The following is a 17,037-nucleotide window of genomic DNA, read 5'->3' as shown; positions in this document are numbered from 1 at the left end:
AGCGAACCCTTGCCATTTCAAGACATTACCGCATCAGCAGAAATGTCCTGTTACGAGTAGACAAGATGACGAGCATTTTAGAATGTGTTTTACCTCGAGCCGGCACAGATGGAGGTATCGATTTATGTGAAGATATAATCATTTCTTAATAATGTTCAGTATATTGTTCTTATGTATTCCACATGCAAGGAGAGTGGATGAGGAGATAGAGGGAAGGGGCGAGAGAGAGAGAGAGAGAGGGAGGGAGGGAGGGAGAGAACGGGTTTCGACGCAATGCAGACTGGCTATACTAAAGCACGCTGCCACGAGTGCTCTCTACACTACAAAAAGACAAGAGTATTTGTGTGTGCCAGCACTGGTGCAATATCTGCTCCGCTGGAGGGTGATGAGCAGGTATCTTAATCATTATTTCCCAAAAACCCAACAATGGTCCTAATTATAGGCTACTTATAAACTGATATTCTGGAAAAAGTAGTCTAACTTGGCACGGTCATTACTTTATACAGTTTACATTACAACACTCAGCAGTGCGTATTCTAACTCCGCTCAAATCTGTGAGTGGCCAATGGCCGGAAAGAGCGGCCGCGGTGCAGACAGTTTCAGCACGACAAGGAGTGGCTTGATTCAGCGCCATGGACAGCGGTCGCGAGCACCGCGTCTCAGAACAGACCGCTCGATTATCATCCTCCGGACGTTCCACCCCCTGCCCTTCCTCGTGCATGGTGCAACGTTATGTTGTTGTTTGTCCTGTCAGTCTAATCGATGGGACGAAACACGCAGGTTACCGGTTTAAGATTGATTTGCGTCAAGTTGCACTGAGTTCATTCAAGGACAGGGGGCTTTTCAAAGGGCAATGAAGTGAGATGACTTTTTTTTTAGAAGGGCTGCGTGCATGATAACAAGGGGATGTCTGATCATTTGGGATAAGCTACAGTATACCTGTTCACTTGTTTTATAGAACACAATGTGAATAACTGCTTTAGTAACCTGCGTGTTTCGTCCCATCGATTTGCTATGTGTTTTTAAAATGGTCTAATAGGCCTAAACAAACAATAACATATTTCCATTACTTTTGGAAAGTAGGGGGCCTTTTCATGGATGTGAATAAAAAAACATATATACGGGGCTTCACAGGATGACAGAGAGGACAGAAGATCAGTTGGATACCAAAGCAAGCCCTCTATCATGTAGGAACTATCTTTATTTACGTACAATCAGTCAAAGCATTAGCATGTTGATTTAAATCTCAGTTGGTACATTCTAAATTAGCAATCCAAAATACTTCAATACATTCTGTAATATGCTTGCAGAGGCAGGACCTCCTGTTTCTCGTTTTACAGAATAAAAGATCCTACCTGTCACTACGTACAGGCCACATAATAGGGCAATGTTATACAGATAAACTCATCTCAATATTTCACATTGTTTTGTCTGCTTAATTTAAATCTAACATTCATTTGCAGGAGACACTTGATCAATACTTATTGCACTTAGTGCCACCAACTGGTCTGGTGCAGCCATCTGTGGTTGCAGTGACTTTGTATTCACACAGCTTCTAAGGACATATACATCGAGTTTACATCCCAATTTTACTGCCCCATGTCCATCAGTTCAGTTCTAGTGGCCAGTTGTTGCCCATGATGGAATCATTTACAGGGCTTGACATTACAGGGCTTCGGACAAGTAGGACAGATTTATTGCTTGCCTGTAAGCTCAAGTCACTTGTCCCAAAAAAAACTGTCTGTAACACCATGGGCCAAAAGGGGACTGACAGTTGTGTGTTTTATGACGCAACAGAGAATCAATGAGAATCAATGTCAAGCAAGACATGAAAGAACTTAGCTATTCCATCTAACATTTTCATGGAATGCATGATGCTTATTTTGATTTTCAACATGTCAAAATTGGATTTAGAATGATCCAATGTCTTTTTTTCCTGAAAGCGAGGTCAGTACAGGTGCATCAAAGCTGGGATAGAGAAACTGAAAAACATCTTCTATCTCAAATAGCCATCAATAGCCAACCTTCACCCAGTACCCTGCCCTAAACTTAGTCACTGTCACTAGCTGGCTAGCACCCAGTTACTCATCCCTGCACGTTAGAGGCTGTTGCCCTGTGTACATAGACATGGAACACTGGCCACTTTAATCATGTTTACATAGTGTTTTTCCCATTTCATATGAATATACTATATTCTAGTCAAGGCTATCCTATTGAACAATTGCTATACATACACTACAAGTAAAATGTTTTAGAACATCTACTTATTCAAGGGGTTTTCTTTATTTTTTACTATTTTCTACATTATAGAATAATAGTGAAGACATCAAAACTATAAAATCACACATATGGAATCATTTAGTAACCAAAAAAAGTGTTAAACAAATCAAAATATATTTTATATTTGAGATTCTTAAAATAGCCACCATTTACCTTGATGACAGCTTTGCACCCGTTTGGCATTCTCTCAACCAGCTTCATGAGGTAGTCACCTGGAAAGCATTTCAATTAACAGGTGTGCATTCTTAAAAGTTAATATGTGGAATTTATTTCCTTCTTAATGTGTTTGAGCCAATCAGTTGTGTTGTGACAAGGTAGGGGTGGTATACAGAAGATAACCCATATTATGGCAGGAACAGTTGAAATATGCAAATAGAAACGACAGTCCATCGTTATGAATGGACATGGAGGTCAGTCAATATGTAACATTTCTAGATCTTTGAAAGTTTATTCAAGTGCAGTCGCAAAAACCATCAAGCTCCATGATGAAACTGGCTTTCATGAGGACTGTCACAGGAATGGAAGACCCAGAGTTACCTCTGCTGCAGAGGATAAGTTCATTAGAGTTAACAGCCTCAAAAATTGCAGCCCAAATAAATGCTTCACAGAGTTCAAGTAACAGACATATCTTATCATCAACTATTCAGAGGGAACTGTGTGAATCAGGCCTTCATCGTCAAATTTCTGCAAAGAAACCACTACCAAAGGAGACCAATATGAAGAAGAGATTTGCTTGGGCCAAGAAACACGAGCAATGGACATTAGACGGGTGGAAATGTGTGCTTTTCTCTGCAGTCCAAATTGGAGATTTTTGGTTCCAACCACTGTGTCTTTGTGAGACGCGGTGTGGGTGAACGGATGATCTCCGCATATGTATTTCCCAACGTAAAGCATGGGTGAGGAGGTGTGATGGTGTGGGGGTGCTTTACTGGTGACACTGATTTATTTAGAAATCAAGGCACACGTAATCAGCATGGCTACAACAGCATTCTGCAGCGATACGCCATCCCATCTGGTTTAGGCTTAATGGGACTATCATTTGTTTTTCAACAGAACAATGACCTTAACATACAAATCTTTAAAATCCAGACAGAAAATATTTATACAAGAAGCAATCTAATATCACCCAGTCAAACTCTGTCATTTAGTAAGTTCACCATTCTGCGATTCGCACTGTTAAACATTGCACGTTCTCCAGGCTACACACCTCCAGGCTGTGTAAGGGCTATTTTACCAAGGAGAAGAGTGATGGAGTGCTGCATCAGATGACCTGGCCTCCACAATCCCCCGACCTAAACCAAAATGAGATGGTTTGGGATGAGTTGGACCGCAGAGTGAAGGAAAAGCAGGCAACAAGTGTGCCGCATATGTGGAAACTTTCAAAATTGGAAAATCATTCAAGGTGAAGCTGGTTGAGAGAATTTCAAGTGTGTATTTTTTTATATTGATTTCACAAATGTATAATTTGTAGTTTTTTATTAAACATTTAGTTATTTGTTATTTGACTGTGTAAAACCTAGCAGTACTACTTAATTCTCTGAGTGAGGCAGATATATAGCGTTTTGCAAAAATATACACTACCTACTGTTCAAAAGTTTGGGGTCACGTAGAAATGTCCTTGTTTTTGAAAGAAAGTTAACTTTTTTTCCATTAAAATTGTCACGTTCTGACCTTAGTTTCTTTGTTTTGTCTTGTTTTAGTATGGTCAGGGCGTGAATTGGGGTGGGCAGTATCTTTGTTTTTCTACGTTGTATTTTGAGTTTGGCCTGGTATGGTTCTCAATCAGAGGCAGGTGTCGTTAGTTGTCTCCGATTGAGAATCATACTTAGGTAGTTTTTTCCACCAGTGTTTCGTGGGTGATTATTTTTTCTGTTCTGTATTCCACCGTTCAGGACTGTTTCGTTTCGTTCTCGTTGTTTTTGTTTTTTTGTTCATATAATAAATACAATATGGACACCTGTACGCCTATGTAGATATTCCATTAAAAATAATTTACGACAGTAATGTCTACACTGTATTTCTGATCAATTTGATTTTAATGGACAAAAAAAAGTGTTTCTTTCAAAAACAAGGACATTCTTAAGTGACCCCAAACTTTTGAACTGTAGTGTATATTATTTGTCTCTGGAATGAAAGCATCAAGTGATAGATTTCAAACAAGCCCATGCCATGATTCGATAGTGATAAAAAAACATAGCAATCTCTTTTATAACTTCTTTAAACAATTAATGCACATTTGACCATTTACCAACATTTCTGATTTTTTTTCTTCTTTTCATTGGCTGATTGCTACCGACTCCTAAGAATCCCCACCTAGTTGACTACTTTAAAAATGGTGGAAGTCCTCAATTGCAATAGAGCCCCACAGTGGAAGTGTCATAATACCCATAAAACCTAGCTGTCAAACAAGGAAATGGTTCCAATCGTTTTTCCACCATTAATGTTTCCCATGGAAGATTTTAGAAATACTTAAAATAAGGACTATGTTTCATGTCGGCTTACCCTGGCGTGATTCGAAAATACTTATTAGCAAAGTAGATATCATGCAAAACTACAAATCGTTGCAATCAAATTTATTTATAAAGCCCTTTTTACATCAGCCGATGACAAAGTGTCATACAGAAACCCAGTCTAAAATCCCAAACAGCAAGCAATGCAGATTATCCATACACCTTAGCCAAATACATTTAAACTCAGTTTCACAATTCCTGACATTTAATCCTAGTAATAAATCCCTGTCTTAGGTCAGTTAGGGCCACCACTTTATTTTAAGAATGTGAAATGTCAGAATAATAGGTTGTGAGAATTATTTAAGCTTTTATTTCTTTCAACACATTCCCAGTGGGTCAGAAGTTTACATACAGTCAATTAGTATTTGGTAGCATTGCCTTTAAATTGTTTATCTTGGGTTAAACGTTTCGGGTAGCCTTCCACAAGATTCCCACAATAAGTTGAGTGAATTTTGGCCCATTCCTCCTGACAGAGCTGCTGTAACCGAGTCAGGTTTGTAGGCCTCCATGTTTGCACACGCTTTTTCAGGTCTGCCCACACATTTTCTATAGAATTGAGGTCAGGGCTTTGTGATGGCCACTCCTTAAGTGTTATCCTTAAGCCATTTTTCCACAACTTTGGAAGTATGCTTCGGGTCATTGTCCATTTGGAAGACCCAGTTGGGACCAAGCTTTAACTTCCTGACTGATGTCTTGAGATGTTGCTTCAATATATCCACATCATTTTCCTACCTCATGATGTCATCTATTTTGTGAAGTGCACCAGTCTCTCCTGCAGCAAAGCACCCCCACAGCATGATTCTGCCACCCCCTGTAATGGGATTCTTCCTGGGAAGGAGAGGAGGACCAAAATGCAGCGCGGTAATTGTCCATGTTTTTTTAATTAGAAAACTGACCATGAACACATAACCAAAACAACAAAGTGAAAACCCGAAAACAGTCCCGTGTGGCACGAACACAGGAAACAACCACCCACAAAAACCCAACACAAAATAGGCTACCGAAATATGGTTCCCAATCAGAGACAATGACTAACACCTGCCTCTGATTGAGAACCATATCAGGCCAAACATAGAAATAGACAAACTAGACACACAACATAGAATGCCCACTCAGATCACACCCTGACCAAACAAAACATAGAAGCATACAAAGCCAACTATGGTCAGGGTGTGACACCCCCGTGCTCCATGGCTGGGATGGTGTTCTTTGGCTTGCAAGCCTCCCCCTTTTCCTCCAAACATAACGATGGTCATTATGGCCAAACAGTTCTATTTTTGTTTCATCAGACCATAGGTCCAAAAAGTACAATCTTTGTCCCCATGTGCAGTTGCAAACCGTAGTCTGTCTTTTTTTATGGCTGTTTTGGAGCTGTGGCTTCTTCCTTGCTGAGCGGCTTTCTGATTATGTCGATATAGGACTCGTTTTACTGTGGATATGTATACTTTTGTACCTGTTTCCTCCAGCATCTTCACAAGGTCCTTTGCTGTTGTTCTGGGATTGATTTGCACTTTTCGCACCAAAGTACATTCATCTCTTGGAGACAGAACGTGTCTCCTTCCTGAGCGGTATGACGGCTGCGTGATCCCATGGTGTATATACTTGCGTACTATTGTTTGTACAGATGAACATGGTACCTTCAGGTGTTTGGAAATTGCTCCCAAGGATGAACCAGACTTGTGGAAGTCTACAAATTGTTTTCTGAGGTTTTGGCTGACTTTAAACTTCAACTGTAGAAGCACCTGCACTTCATCTCGAGCTGGCACATTTGCTAACATGTCAATTTAAAGAAATGTAGCCAATGTATTCATTACTACATTTAGCTAATATTACAGTTAGTCCAGATATTCTTACCTTTGCCAAGATTCGGCAGTGTCATCCAGATCATCATGGCATTTGTAGTTCTTTATGATAGCCACATTAGTAGGTCATTAGCATTTCATTAGTGGGGGTATATATAGGTGAATATATACTGTAACTGCTTTTAAATGCTAGTAAAATTAAATGCATGCTTTTCAACCAACCCTCGTAAAACTGACTATCCTGCCGATCCTTGACTTCGGCGATGTCATTTACAAAATAGCCTCCAACACTACTCAGCAAATTGGATGTTGTCTATCACAGTACCATCTGTTTTGTCACCAAAGCCCCATATACTACCCACCATTGCGACCTGTATGCTCTCGTTGGCTGGTCCTCGCTACATATTCTTCGCCAAACTAACTGGCTCCAGGTCATCTATCAGTCTTTGCTAGGTAAAGCTCCACCTTATCTCAGCTCACTGGTCACCATAGCAACACCCACCCGTAGCACGAGCCCCAGCATGTACATTTCACTGGTCATCCCCAAAGCCACACCTGCTTTGGCCACCTTTCCTTCCAGTTCTCTGCTGCCAATGACTGGAACGAATTGCAAAAATCACTGAAGTTGGAGACTTATATCTCCCTCACTAACTTCAAGCATTGGCTGTCATAGCAGCTTATCGATCGCTGCAGCTATACACAGATCATCTGTAAATAGCCCATCCAACCAACTACCTACTTCATCCCCAAATTTGTTTTTTGTTTTTTTCTGCTCTTTTACACACCAGTATTTCTACTTGCACCTCCTCATCTGCATATCTATCACTCCAGTGTTAATTGCTAAATTGTAAGTACTTCACCACTTTTGGCCTATTTATTGCCTTACCTTCTTACTTCATTTGCACGCACTGTATACAGATTTTCTATTGTGTTATTGACTCTACGTTTGTTTTATCCCATTGTTGTTTTTGTCGCACTGCTTTGCTTTATCTTGGCCAGGTTGCAGTTGTAAATGAGAACTTGTTCTCAACTGGTCTACCTGGTTAAATAAAAGTGAAAAAAATATATAGATATACTGTGTTACTCTATATCCATGTTAAAACTGGTTATATCTGTCAGGATTTGGCCAGGGTTGTTCCGGGTTTTTTCACTAGATGCCCCCATTGTGCTTTTTGACCTTATGTTTTTTCCCTTGATCCCCATTATTATTTGCACCTGTGCCTCATTTTCCCCCTGATTATATTTAAACCCTTTGTTTCCCTCAGTTCTGTGCTCTGTGTTTGTATGTTAGCACCCAGCCCTAGTGTTCTGTGTGCTCTTGTCGATTCCGGGTGACGCTCTTGTGGAATTCTGTTTTTTGTTTTTGTTCATTTTTTGTGAGTATCTCTTGGGGCTTTTTTGTGCTTTACCTTCCACCTTTTGGATTTGCCATTTTTGTATTAGAAGGACTTTTTACTTTATTAAATACACCGTCTTAAGTACTGCTGTGTCTGCCTCATCTTCTGGGTTCTGCTGACTATTCGTGGCTCAGTTGGTTAAGTGACTGTTTCTCACTCCGGAGACCCAGGTTCGTAACCGGGTCCTGACAATATCCATGATGAGTCTTCTATCTATCTCTATGCTACATACAAATTTGTCCCCTCTCTGCTGTGGGGACGATAAGGTTAACATACAGCTGGCGGGGTTTATACTTCATCGGCAAAATAGAACAGCTGCCTCTGGTAAGACAAGGGGTGGCGATCAGTGTATATTTGTAAACAACAGCTGGTGCACAAAATCTAATATTTAAGGAAGTCTCAAGGTTTTGCTCGCCTGAAGTAGAGTATTTCATGATAAGCTGAAGATGACACTATTTAACAAGTGAGTTTTCATCCATAATTTTCATAGCTGTCTATTTACCAGAACAAACTGATGCTGTCACTAAGACCGCACTCAATGAGCTGTATAACGCCATAAGCAAACAGGAAAACGCTCATCCAGAGGCAGCAGTCCTAGTGGCCAGGACCTTTAAAGCAGGGTAACAAATGGGTTTTACCTAATTTCTACCATCATGTTAAATGTGCAACCAGAGGGAAAAAACTCTACCTTTATCCACACACAGAAACGTGTACAAAGCTCTCCCTCGCCTTCCATTTGGCAAATCTGACTATAATTCTATCCTCCTGATTCCCGCTTAAAAGCAAACTAAAGCAGGAAGCACCAGTGACTCGTCAACAAAGAAGTGGTCAGATGAAGCAGATGCTAAGCTTCAGGACTGTTTTGCTAGCACAGACTGGAATATGTTACGGGATTCTTCCGATGGCATTGAGGAGTACACCACATCAGTCACTGGTTTCATCAATAAGTGCATCGATGACGTCATCCCCACAGTGACTGTACGTACCCCGACCAGAAACCATGGATCACTTTATTTAACCTTTATTTAACTAGGCAAGTCAGTTAAGAACAAATTCTTATTTACAATGACAGCCTACCCCATCCAAACCCAGACAACGCTGGGCCAATCCCCATGGGACTCCCAATCACGACCGGATGTGATACAGCCTGGATTCAAGCCAGGGACTGTGGTGACGCCTCTTGCACTGAGATGCAGTGTCTACAGGCAACATCCGCACTGAGCTAAAGCTGCTGCTTTCAAGGAGCGGGATGCTTATAAGAAATCCCGCTATGCCCTCCAACGAACTATCAAACAGACAGATAGGACTAAGATTGAATCATACTACACTGTCCCCAATGCTCGATAGATGTGGCAGGGCTTGCAAACTATTACAGACTACAAATGGAAGCACAGCCGAGCTGCCCAGTGACACGAGCCTACCAGATGACTTAAATTACTTCTATGCTTGCTTAGAGGCAAGCAACACTGAAGCATGCATGAGATTATCAGCTGTTCTGGACGACTATGTGATCACGCTTTCCAGAGCCGATGTGAATAAGACCTTAAAACAGGTCAACATTCAAAAGACCACAGAGCCAGGCTTATTACCAGGACGTGTACTCTAAGCATGCGCTGACCAACTGGCAAGTGTCTTCACTGACATTTTGAACCTCTCCCTGTCTGAGCCTGTAATACCAACATGTTTCAAGCAGACCACCATAGTCCACCATAGGTAACCTGCCGAAATTACTATCGACCCGTATCGCTCATGTCTGTAGCCATGAAGTGCTTTGAAAGGTTGGTCATGGCTCACATCAACACCATTATACCCAGAAACTCTAGACCCACTCCAATTTGCATACTGCCCCAACAGGTCCACAGATTATGCAATCTCTATTGCACTCCACACTGCCCTACCCACCTGGACAAAAGGAAAGCCTACGTGAGAATGCTATTCATTGACTACTGCTCAGTGTTCAACACCATAGTGCCCTCAAAGCTCATCACTAAGCTAAGGACCCTGGGACTAAACACCTCCCTCTGCAACTGGATCCTGGACTTCCTGATGGGATGCCCCCAGGTGGTGAGGGTAGGTAACAACACATCTGCCACACAGATCCTCAACACGGGAGTCTCTCAGGGGTGCGTGCTCAGTCTTGAGAGGTCCTGAGAGTCCTGTACTTGCTGTTCACCCATGACTGCATGGCCAGGCACGACTCCAACACCATCATTAAGTTTGCTGATGACACAACAGTGGTAGGTCTGATCACCGACAACGATGACACAGCCTATAGGGAGGAGGTCAGAGACCTGGTCATGTGGTGCAAGGATAATAACCTCTCCCTCAACGTGATGAGAGAGAAAAAAACAGATGATTATAGACTACAGGAAAAGGAGGACTGAGCATGCCCCCATTCTCATCGATGGGGCTGTAGTGGAGCAGGTTGGGAGGTTCAAGTTCCTTGGTGTCTACATCACCAACAAACTATCATGGTCCAAACATACCAAGACAGTCGTGAAGAGGGTGCGACAAAGCCTAATCCCCCTTAGGAAAGACACCAGCCACCCTAGTCATAGACTGTTCTTTCTGCTACCGCAGGACAAGCTGTACCAGAGCACCAAGTCTAGGTCTAAAAGGCTTCTTAACAGATTCTACCCCAAAGCCATAAGACTCCTAAACAGCTAATCAAATGTTTACCCAGACTACCCCTCTTGACTACCCCCCTCTTTTATGTTGCTGCTAATTGAAGTAGTCAATTTTCTTCTTCACATTTGTCTGATCCATCCTGATGACCCCATTGGACATATCTCCAACAGGGTCTCCAGGAGGGATCAGACAATTCAGTTGGAAGTCCCAGCCAGTTGACTACATTAAAATGGTGGAAGCCCTCAATGGCACTGCCCATGCTAATACGGCTGCCCATGCTAATATGGACTTTTGGCCACTGGTGGCCTCTATCATTCTCAATGGACTGCTTATAACAACGCCACCTATAGGCCAATTGGTACCACTCTTTTTGACCAAAAATATTGTCTTCACTGTGAACCCCTGATGACAATTTACAAAGCATGGTATGATTGTACACACTTTACAAGCAGGAATAAATACACCAATGGTAATATCCCACAACAGTTATGTTTGTTTATAACCACAGACATTGTAATTGAATAAAGTATGCGTAGCCTAATCGATGTATATCCTACAGGGTTAACATTAGGAATGAGTCTAATATTAATGTTACAACCCAAATAGTGTTATGAGAGTTTAGGCTTACTACACTTTTTATCAATTAGGCTACTTATTGTGCCCCCCCAAAAAGTTAATAATCAATATCCATTTAGGTTTTTACAGTCAACTGGGTACTCAACAACAGGGAAGGTATCTTTGGACATGATCCATTGACAATCCATTGATAGACATTTTCGGGGCCAAACAGCAAGTGGAGTGAGCTCTTAACTGCTAGTATCATTAATAAAGAATGGGCTGTCTTTCCAACCCTCCCTATCTGCACAACGGATCTCCTTGACTTCCTCTCTCTCTCTCTCTCTCTCTCTCTCTCTCTCTCTCTCTCTCTCTCTCTCTCTCTCTCTCTCTCTCTCTCTCTCTCTCTCTCTCTCTCTCTCTCTCTCTCTCTCTCTCTCTCTCTTTCTCTCTCGGTCTTTCTGTCTCTCTCTGTCTTTCCCCCACACTCTCTCTCTGCTTAGTTTATTCTGCTAAGATGTGCTGCTAGCTGGTGCTACAAGTGGACCTACCATATTGATTAATTAATATCATACACTTAATATATCACTGTCGCACTTCAATTAAGTTATTGGAGTCGTTTGCAATATTAACTAGTTACTTTAAAGTAAGGACACTCCCATCCCACTTCCTAATTATTGCATGGAACTCCATTCCATCTCATATTGCTCAAGTAAACAGCAAACCTGGTTTCAAAAAACAGATAAAGCAACACCTCACAGCACAACGCCGTTCCCCTATTTGACCTAGACAGTTTGTGTGTATGCGTTGTTATGTAGGCTACGTGTGCCTATAATTTTTTTTTATGTAGTTCTGTCCTTGATCTGTTCTTGTCTATTAATGTTCTGTACTGTGTCATGTTTCATGTTCTATGTGGACCCCCAGGAAGAGTAACTGCTGCTTTTGCAACAGCTAATGGGGATCCTAATAAAATACCTAATAACTCATATTATTGAAGAGTTACTATTATTGGGAGGATCTATGAAATTAATTGCAACTGCGGAATATTCAAATGTGTATTTCAGTACTTTGTAATAGAACTGTTTTGTCACTTGATTGTTTTGTTCTCATTTGCAAACTAAATAAAAAGTGGACCAAATTTTTTGTTGTTGTTTTACCTTAAACGTATATGTAACACAGGTCAACTAATGTTGAATACTTATCGTTACTAGTGAGATTCCAGTAACCAATCATATTTAACTAGGCAAGTCAGTTGAGAGCAAATTCTTCTTTACAATGATGACCTACCAGGGAACAGTGGGTTAACTGTCTGGTTCAGAACAACAGATTTTTACCTTGTCAGCTCAGGGATTCAAACCAGCAACATCTTGGCTACTGGCCCAACGCTCTAACCACTAGGCTACCTGCCACCCCATATTGTAACATGTTTAAAAGTTGACAACTATTACAAATCAACTGTCAGAAGCTGCTTAACGAGCTGTTTATTTTGAGCCAATCAATACTCTGGCCTGGCTCCCCCTCCACTTTGTTAAATAGAAACCCAAACCCATGGCAGCAGATCCACAAGATCTGCCATGAGAGGTGACTGTCTAGTTCCCTGAAGGAAAAGCACCTTTAGTCAATCTGCTTTCTCTGTGAGAGCTTCCCAACACACAGCCATTAGACACACATAGCTGCACCACATATCGCGCCTTCACAAAAAACATAAAGCCATGGCCAAAGGCCAATCAGACTTGTGAACATAATCCCTAGATGTGTATTGCCACTTTCCATGTTGTCTATAGTTTGTGAGGTGTGGAAACAGTTTGTTACGTTTATGTACAGTACTTTCGGAAAATATTCAGACCCCTTGGCTTTTTCCACATTTCGGTAGGTTACAGCCTTATTCTAAGATGTATTAAATTGTTTTTTTCCTCATCAATCTACACACAATACCCCATATTGAAAAAGCAAGAACAGGTTTTTATATTTGCAAATGTATTTATTTTTAAATCTAAAAATGAAATAACACATTTGCATAAGTATTCGAAACAAATCAAATTGTATTTGTCACATACACATGGTTAGCAGATGTTAATGCGAGTGTAGCGAAATGCTTGTGCTTCTTGTTCCGACAATGCAGTAATAACCAACGAGTAATCTAACCTAAAATTCCCCAACTACTACCTTATACACACAAGTGTAAAGGGATAAAGAATATGTACATAAAGATATATGAATGAGTGATGGTACAGAACGGCATAGGGAAGATGCAGCAGATGGTATAGAGTACAGTATATACATATGAGATGAGTAATGTAGGGTATATAAACATAACGTGGCATAGTTTAAAGTGGCTAGTGATACATGTATTACATAAAGATGGCAAGATGCAGTAGATGCAGCAAGATGCAGCAGTTTAAATGAGTACAGTATATACATATACATATGAGATGAGTAATGTAGGGCATGTAAACATTATATTAAGTGGCATTGTTTAAAGTGCTAGTGATCAATTTCCATTATTCAGACCCTTTACTCAGCACTTTGTTGAAGCACCTTCAGTAGCGATTACAGCCTCGAGTCTTCTTGGGTATGGCAGGGTAGCCTAGTGGTTAGAGCGTTGGACTAGTAACGCGAGTTCAAAAACCCCGAGCTGACAAGGGACAAATCTGTCGTTCTGCCCTTGAACAGGCAGTTAACCCACTGTTCCCAGGCCGTCATTGAAAATAAGAATTTGTTCTTAACTGACTTGCCTGGTTAAATAAAGGTAAAAAAAAAATGATGCTACAAGCTTGGCACTCATGTATTTGGGAGTTCCTCCCATTCTTTTCTACAGATCCTCTCAAGCTCTGTCAGGTTGTAATGGGAGGCATTGCACAGCTATTTTCAGGTCTCTCCAGAGATGTTCGATTGGGTTAAAGTCTGTGTTCTGTCTGGGGCACTCAAGGACATTCAGAGATTTGTCCCAAAGCCACTCCTGCGTTGTCTTGGCTGTGTGCTTAGAGTCGTTGTCCTGTTGGAAGGTGAAGCTTCACCCCAGTCTGAGGTCCTGAGCGCTCTGGGGCAGATTTTCATCAAGAATCTCTCTGTACTTTGCTCTGTTCATCTTTGCCTCCATCCTGACTAGTCTCCCAGTGCCTGCTGCTGATAAACATCCTCACAGCATGATGCTGCCACCACGCTTCACTGTAGGGATGGTGACAGGTTTCCTCCAGATGTGACACTTGGCATTCAGGCCAAAGAGTTCAATCTTGGTTTCATCAGACCAGAGAATCTTGTTTTTAGGTGCCTTTTTGCCAACTCCAAGCGGGCTGTTATGTGCCTTTTACTGAGGAGTGGCTTCCGTCTGGCCACTCTACCATAAAGGCCTGATTGGTGGAGTGCTGCAGAGATGGTTGTCCTTCTGGAAGGTTCTCCCCTCTCCACATAGGAACTTTAGAGCTCTGTCAGAATAACCATCAGGTTCTTGGTCACCTCCCTGACCAAGGTCCTTCTCCCCGATTGCTCAGTTTGACCGGGCAGCCAGCTCTAGGAAGAGTCTTGGTGGTTCCAAACTTCTTCCATTTAAGAATGATGGAGCCAACTGTGTTCTTGGGGACCTTCAATACTGTAGAAATGTTTTGGTACCTTTCCCCAGATCTGTGCCTCGACACAATCCTGTCTCGGAGCTCTACGGAAAATGCCTTCGACCTCATGGCTTGGTTTTGCTCTGACATGCACTGTCAACTGTAGGACCTTATACAGACAGGTGTGTGCCTTTCCAAATCATGTCCAATCAATTGAATTTACCACAGGTGGACTCCAATCAAGTTGTAGAAACATCTCAAGGATGATCAATGGAACCAGGATGCATCTGAGATCAATTTTGAGTCTCATTTGAAAGGGTCTGAATACTTATGTAAATAAGGCATTTCTGTTTTTTAAGTTGAATACATTTGCAAACATTTCTACAAACCTGTTTTCGCCTTATGTTTTCGCCTCATTATGGGGTATTGTGTGTAGATTGCTGAGGATCATTCTTTTTTTTGTAATCCATTTTAGAACAAGGCTGTAACATAACAAAAGGTGGAAAAAGTCAAGGGGTGTGAATACTTTCCGAAGGCACTGTATTTTGTTTTGTTGCTTTTTGTGCTATTGCTCTGTCTGTGTTGCTTGTTGCTTGTTCTATGTTGCTTTGCATGTGCTCACTGCTCATTGTTTGTCTGTATTGTTGTTGTAATTGTTTATGATATCCTGCCCAGGGACTGTGGTTGAAAATGAGCTGGCTGGCCAAAACCGGCACTTTTAATGAAACGTTGATTAAGGTGCATCGTCCCTGTAAAAATACAAATAAACTCTAACTCTTGCGCTAGCGCTAGTTAGCAACTTCCTTCAAACTACACGTAGAGACATAAAAGTGGTATCCACAAATTGACCTCACTCTGGGGAAGTACACTGAACAAAAATGTAAACGCAACATGGAAAGTGTTAGTCCCATGTTTCATGAGCTGAAATAAAAGATCCCTAAAATGTTCCATATGCACAAAAAGCTCTCAAATTGTATGTACAAATTTGTTTACATCCCTGGTAGTAAGCATTTCTCCTTTGCAAAGATAACCCATCCCCCAGACAGGTGTGGCATATCAAGAAACTGATCAGCATGATCATTACACAGGTGCACCTTGTGCTGCGGACAATAAAGGCCACTCTAAAATCTTGTCAGACAACACAATAACACAGATGTCTCAAGTTTTAAGAATGTGCAATTGCCATGCTGACTGCAGGAATGTCCACCAGTGCTGTTGCCAGAAAATGTAAGGTTAATTTCTCTACCATAAGCTGCCTCCAATGTCATTTTAAGGAATTTGTGATTACGTCCAACCGGCCTCACAACCGCAGACCATGTGTAACCACTCCAGCCCAGGACCTCCACATCCAGCTACTTCACCTGCGGGGTCGCCTGGGACCAGCCACCTGGACAGCTGATGAAACTGTGGGTCCGCAGAAACTGTCTCAGAGAAGCTAATCTGCATGCTCGTCGTCCTCACTAGGGTCTTGACCCGACTGCAGTTTGGCGTCGTAACCGACTTCAGTGGGCAAATTCTCACCTTCAATGGCCACTGGCACGCTGGAGAAGTGTGCTTTTCACGGATGAACTTGCATGGCGTTGTTTGGGCGTGAGGTAGTGAACAGAGTGCCCCATGGTGGGGTTATGGTTTGGGCAGGTATAAGCTACGGACAACGAACACAATTGCATTTTATTGACAACAATTTGAATGCACAGAGATGAGATCCTGAGGCCCAATGTTGTGCCATTTATCCGCCGTCATCACCTTATGTTTCAGCATGATAATGCATGGCCCCATGTCACAAGGATCTGTACTCAATTCCTGGAAGCTGAAAATATCCCAGTCCTTCCATGGCCTGCATACTCACCAGAAAGGTCACCCATTGAGCAGATTTGGGATGCTCTGGATCGACATGTACGGCAGCGTGTTCCAGTTCCCGGCAATATGCTGCAACTTTGCAAAGCCATTGAAGAGGAGTGGGGCAACATTCCACAGGCCACAATCAACAGTCTGATCAACTCTATGCGAAGGAGCCGTGTCGCACTACATGAGGAAAATGTTGGTCACACTGACTGAAAATGTCCCTACTGACTGGTTTTCTGATCCACGCCCCTACCTTTTTTAAAAGATATCTGTGACCAGTCATGTGAAATCCATAGACTGGGGCCTAATGAATTTATTATAATTGACTGAATTTATTATAATTGACTGATTTCCTTATATGAACTGTAACTCAGTAAAACCTTAGAAATGGTTGTTTTGCGTTTATATTTTTGTTCAGCGTAGATAAAGGGCCTCTTTGCCAAAATCCCGAAGTATCCCTTTAATGTGTGTA

The sequence above is a fragment of the Oncorhynchus masou genome, chromosome 31 (genome assembly GCF_036934945.1).
Source record: "Oncorhynchus masou masou isolate Uvic2021 chromosome 31, UVic_Omas_1.1, whole genome shotgun sequence".
NCBI classification, from domain to species: domain Eukaryota; kingdom Metazoa; phylum Chordata; class Actinopteri; order Salmoniformes; family Salmonidae; genus Oncorhynchus; species Oncorhynchus masou.
Note: the sequence above shows the minus strand (reverse complement) of the source record.